Below are 6023 nucleotides of genomic sequence, written 5' to 3' on the forward strand. Positions count from 1 at the left end.
GGTCCTGGGACACCCTCTCTAGGTTCCTGCGCACAATCTCGAAGACCTCTCTCATCTTCTCAGCGCTTCCTTCCGGTGACTCAGGTTGCCTTCCCGTACCTAGCGTTTCTCTGTCATAGAGTGTGTTCGGTAGTCTTGGCTCGCGGCCCTGTGTCAAAAATGCCGGTGAGTAGCCTGTGTAATCTGAAACACTGGAATTCACAGCCAGCATGATTTCGGGCCACCTTTCATCCCAATTGCTCTGGTTCTGTCCGGCAAACTGCGCTATCATTGTCTTCACAGTTCGGTTTGCTCTCTCTGTCGGATTCTCCTGTGGGGTATACGGTGCCGTAAACTGCTGCTTTATCCCCATGTCGTTGAGGAACTTCTTAAAAGCCCGGCTCGTGAACTGCACGCGGTTGTCCGTGATCACCACCTTCGGTACTCCAAATCGTGAGAGTGTGCGTTCCCTGAACGCTTTCTGCAATGTTTCCGCCGTGGCTGTTCGCAAAGGCACCAACTCCGTCCACTTCGAAAACCTGTCGATCAGTACCTGTTGTTGGTACTGTTTCCGTGTTTCGACCTCGGTAGTGGTCCGACGAAATCGGCGCACACTGTCGCCCAGGGTTCCTCCGGGATCTGTGTCAACATCTTTCCTGCCGCCTGCCGCTGATTCGGTTTGAACCTGGCGCAGTCCTCGCACTTCCGAACGTAGGCCCTTGCGTCTCTCTGCATTCCTGGCCAGTAGTACCGGGCTGCAAGCCGTTCAATCGTCTTCCGACTGCCTACATGACCGGCTGCTGGGGAGTCGTGGTTTTCACGCAAGACCGTTTCTCTCAGCTGCCGCGGAACACATAGCTTCCAGGTCACTACATCTTCGTTCCCTGCTCTATGCGGAATCTGCCTGTAAAGGGTGCTACCCTCCCACACGTAGTCTGGGAACTTTTGAGGCTGCGCTTTGATCTTTTCGCTCATTTCCTTGATCCAGCTGCACTCTGATTCGGCCTTTCCTGTATGCTACCTCGAAGTCATACTGCTGCAGCTCCAACGCCCATCTGGCAATTCTTCCCGAAGGGCTTTCTATGCTGTTCAGCCACTTCAGCGCCATATGATCTGTCACCACCTTAAAGTGGTATCCCTCAAGGTACGGCCTTAGCTTCCGAATAGCCCACACAATTGCCAAGCACTCCTTCTCCGTTGTCGAGTAGTTCTTCTCGGCTCCGTTTAGGGTCCGGCTGGAGTATGAATTGACCCTTTCGCCATCTTCTGTGTCCTGCGTGAGGATTGCCCCAATCCCTTAGTCACTGGCGTCCGTTTGCAGGATGAACGTTCTGCCGAAGTCGGGGCACGCCAAGACTGGGTCGGTAACCAATCTGGCTTTTACCTCCTCGAAGGCTTGCTGGTGGTCCTGTGACCATGTCCACTTGGTACCCTTGCGGAGGAGGTCGTTAAGTGGCCTTACAATGCGCACGAAGTCAGGCACGAAACGTCGGTACCACGATGCGACTCCAAGGTATTGCCTCAGTTCTCGGACCGATGACGGTGGTTCTAGCTGGGATATCGCTGCTACCTTCTCTGGGTCCGTGCCTATCCCTTGGCTTGTGACGCGGTGCCCTAGGTACAGAAGTTCTTGTTTGAAGAACTGGCATTTTTCCGGGTTTATTTTCAGGTTCGCTTTCTTCAAGCGACTGAATACCTCCCTGCCGTTTCTCTTGTGTTTCTCTAGGGTGGCCTTACAATGCGCGCGAAGTCAGGCACGAAACGTCGGTACCACGATGCGACTCCAAGGTATTGCCTCAGTTCTCGGACCGATGACAGTGGTTCTATCTGGGCTATCGCTGCTACCTTCTCTGGGTCCGTGCCTATCCCTTGGCTTGTGACGCGGTGCCCTAGGTACAGAAGTTCTTGTTTGAAGAACTGGCATTTTTCCGGGTTTATTTTCAGGTTCGCTTTCTTCAAGCGACTGAATACCTCCCTGACGTTTCCCTTGTGTTCCTCTAAGGTGCGGCCAATCACGATGATGTCGTCTTTATACGCAAATGCATGCGGCGACATTTCCGGTCCAATCACCTGATCCAGGGCCCGTTGAAATGTGGCCGACGCGGAGTGTAACCCAAATGGCATCACCTTCCATTGGAACAGCCCTTTCCCTGGGACCGTAAAGGCCGTGAAGCCCAGGCTTGATTCTTCCAGTGGTATTTGCCAATACCCATCCTTTAGGTGCAGGCTGCTTATAAATCGCGCCTCCCTTAGTTGATCGAGGATGTAGTTTATCCGTGGCATCGGGTAGGCATCCTTTATGGATTTCGCGTTTATCTGCCTGAAGTCTCCATAGTCTCCATTTTCCCGTTTTCTTCTTCACCATGACTATGGGTGAGCTGTACAGGCTCCTTGAATGCTCTATCATCGCCATCTCCAGAAGTTCGTCCACCTTCGCGTTGATCTCCCCTTGAATCTTTGGATTCTTGGGGTAGTATCTCTGCTTAATTGGTTTATCGTCCTTCATGGTTATCGAGTTCTCGGCTATACTCTATGTTCCGGTCATGGCTTGAAACGTCGCGAGCTCTGTTTCCAAGAATTTGTTCACGTCGTCCTCTTCGCCGTCCTTTTGGACTAATGCGACCGACAACTTCTCCTCGAGCCACCCGTTGTGTCTGCCTCTGGCCGGTATTCGGATTTCATGACCGGCGCACTTGATCTCGGCCCCGACTTGCGTGAGGAAATTCCACCCCACCACCAACGCATCCACTATCCCTGGTAATATTAGCAGGCTCATGACGAGTCGCCTGTTGCCGAACTCCACTCCTATTTCGAGCTTTGCGTTGATTTCGCCACACCTTCCATCTGTCAACCTAACCTGCCGTCTTATCCTTTTAATCGCACCATGGGCAGCCAGCTTGTCCACCAGCTCTTCACTTATGAAGCTTGCTGTTGCCCCGGTGTCGTTCGTGGCCTTGTACGTGTCCCCACCGATCGTTACCGCTGCGGACAACTGCTGTTCCCCCTCCATTAGTTTTCCGGTTAGTTTGGAGAGGCGGCATCTTGCGACCCCGGCTCGTCTCTCTGCGGCTGGGATCGCTGAGAATTTCCCGCTCTCTGGGAGCATTCTTTGTCCACCGGTTCTACACCACAATCCCTGCCGCTTCCTCGGGTGCCTCTCCTGTTGTTTGCCTCCTGGCTACTCGTGCTTCGTCGTTTGGACCTCAGCTACCTGCGTCTCGGTTCGGAGACCTTCTCGTCCCGAACGTCTTGACGTAGCGATCTTGTTCCTTGGTGACTATCACGGTCGTAGCTCGGTCGAGGTGGGTAGTAAACAGCGACTAAAGTAAGCTGGTTACCATTATCCAAATGAATTTTTAATGATTTTGCTTGTAGATTGTTTTTGGCAGTCTCAATATGACAGTGGTGCTTGAGACGGCTTCTTATCAAAATCCCGGTACCGCCGTGGGGGACCCATCAGGGTGATTGGTTCCGTAGAAAATATATCCTCTTATGTTGAAGTTATATTTGTTTGTGAGGTGTGTTTCCGAAAGTAGCATTACGTCGATGTGCTTTTCGAGTAGGAATTGCGCTAGCTCAAGTGTGTGCTGTGAAACGCCATTGGCGTTCCACGAAGAGATTCTTAGCGAGGCCATGAAGATGATTATTTTGATTGTTGCGATACAAGCAGTTGTATCATCATGTTTTGATTGCGTTTTAGATCTTGCATAAACGCCATAAACTCCGCCATGCTCTGCTGCAAGGTATGTATCATTGATTCGAAATTGTTTTGTGGTTGTTCCATTGGCTTTTTGTCTTGTACCGAATTAAAGTCCACATATTTGGCTTGTGAACATGGCGCATTGGAGGCTGGGGGCTCTAGACCTGATCTAAGAGCGCTTGCATATGACGCGTTTTTGGTAACGAATCCTGTACCAAGTGAGGATCTGGCTGCGGTAGAGAAGAAAACTTCTGGGTTGTTTTTGGGGGGTATTTTTGTGATCGGTGCGTTTTGTGAGCGTATAGTGGCTACGCGCTGGTTAATGCGGCTTTTGAGATCTTTGTATACTGGCAGCGTCTGTAGTTGACTGTGTGATTGCCTCCACAGTTGCCACACTTTTTTCAGCTTGAGTCTTCTTTGGGTGCACTGCAGCTGGCTTTGTCGTGGAGCTCGCCACAGACTACGCACACTGGGCGCAGCTTACAGTAAGACCGTATTCTTGGCAGTTCATACATTGTACCAGATTGTTACGTTTGTGAGGTTTTTCTACAGTGATTCTACGATGTAGTAAAAATTGGAGTTTGTAGACTGAATGCACATCGTTTCTTTTCGGCATCTTTGCTTCTGTTGCAAGTTCCACCTTGAAGAGTGGTTGCAGTAAATCCTTTGCAGTAAATCCTTTATCCTGTAGCGCCAGCTTTATTTCGTCTGGTGTTACATCAGGCTCTATGCCCTTTAGTAAGACTGGCAGACCCTTGCAGCTTTTTAGCTGGTATGTGTAATAGCTTTTTTCTCCTTCATTCAAATACTTTGTTAAGGCTCTAAAGTGTTGTTCAGACTTGGTCTGAACTTTAGTTTCATGAATGTTGCCTAAGGGAAATATGTAGAAATTTGCGTCACCTATGAGCATTATTACCTTGTTTACAAATGTACTAGAGCTTTTCTCACGTACAAATATTGGTGGTGGCTTTGGCTTATTTTTGTCGCTTCCATCAGCTTCAACGGGCAGGTCTTCAATAGTGTCTGCCAAAATGTCGAACCTGTTGGCATTGTTCGGTACTTCACCAGAAGTTGTGTTGGCGTTGGCGCGTGTGATTTTTGGTTTGCTTACATTTTTTTGAGGGCTTAGCTTTCGTTTTATTTGGATGTAGCGATCCATTCCAGTCTGTATGGCCGGCTTTGCGTTTTCGTTTGTTGCAGTTTGTTTTGCTGTTGAGGCTGTCGCAACAATTGAAGAGTTTGTGCTTGCTGTTACAGCTAAGTTCTGTTCTCTTTGCTTGGTGTTAGCAGATTTTGTTGGTAAGGGAGACGAAGAGCAAGATCGTTCTTTGACGTTCGCTGTAAGCAGGTGCTCGTTTGGCGGGTAGGGAGTTGCCGAGCGCGGCGGTCGGATTGCGTCGGCCCGATAGATAGTAGCGACGGGGAGCAAGAGCGTTCACTGTCGCGTGTTAAGAGAGAATCGTTTACATTTGACTTGTAATATAGAGAAGGTAAACGAATGGCACATGTTGACTTCTTTTCGAGAAATTTGACTTCAGCTGATGTAAATGCTTCAATGTACAAGATTTCTATAAAAAGAGTTAATCTAGCAGAAATATCCAGTAATTGGCTTTTGTGTGAACAGCTTCCGAAATAGTTAATATCGTAAAGAAACTGAAAGATTATTCTCTTCCTGCGGATATTGCAAAAACTTATAAATTGAGAGGAGGAATATTATATACGAAAATTCAGCAAATCGGAAGAACTCGTTCCTTATCAAATGTTTCAAGATCATTTAGATGGTCAGTTATAAATCAAATTCATGAGGCAGTTATGCACCTGGGTTGGGAGAAGACATAAGATGAGGCCTATGACTTTTACTGGTTGGCAAGTCGAGCACCTTAAAAAACTTATTGACTGCAGTTGAGACTAGCAGCCGCTCTTGGCAAGATGCATTGAGAGAGGTTCAATTAGCGTTAAATTGTACGGTTAGTAGAGCAGCCAAGGCAAGCCCCTTAGAACTGTTTATTGGCAAAGTCGCTCGCCCGTTGGGGTTTTTTCCACCTTGCAATACGGTAGATGATATTGATTTGGCAGAAGTAAGATCAGAGGCAGTTCGCAATATTTCAGCTGCAGCAGCAAGCGCAATTTAATAAAGAAGTTGTTGGATGTCAAGTTGGAGATTTCGTGTTGTTAAAACATGAAGAAAGGCATCAAACAAAGCTAAGTCCGAAGTTTAGAGGGCCTTTTAAAATAACTGAATTGTAGGATGGGGATAGATATATGCTCAGGTCGTTGACGAACAATATGCACAATACGCACAAAATATAAATATGCTCACGATGACATAAGAAAAATGCCAGAT

This window comes from Drosophila yakuba, chromosome 3R (genome assembly GCF_016746365.2).
Source record: "Drosophila yakuba strain Tai18E2 chromosome 3R, Prin_Dyak_Tai18E2_2.1, whole genome shotgun sequence".
Lineage (NCBI taxonomy): Eukaryota > Metazoa > Arthropoda > Insecta > Diptera > Drosophilidae > Drosophila > Drosophila yakuba.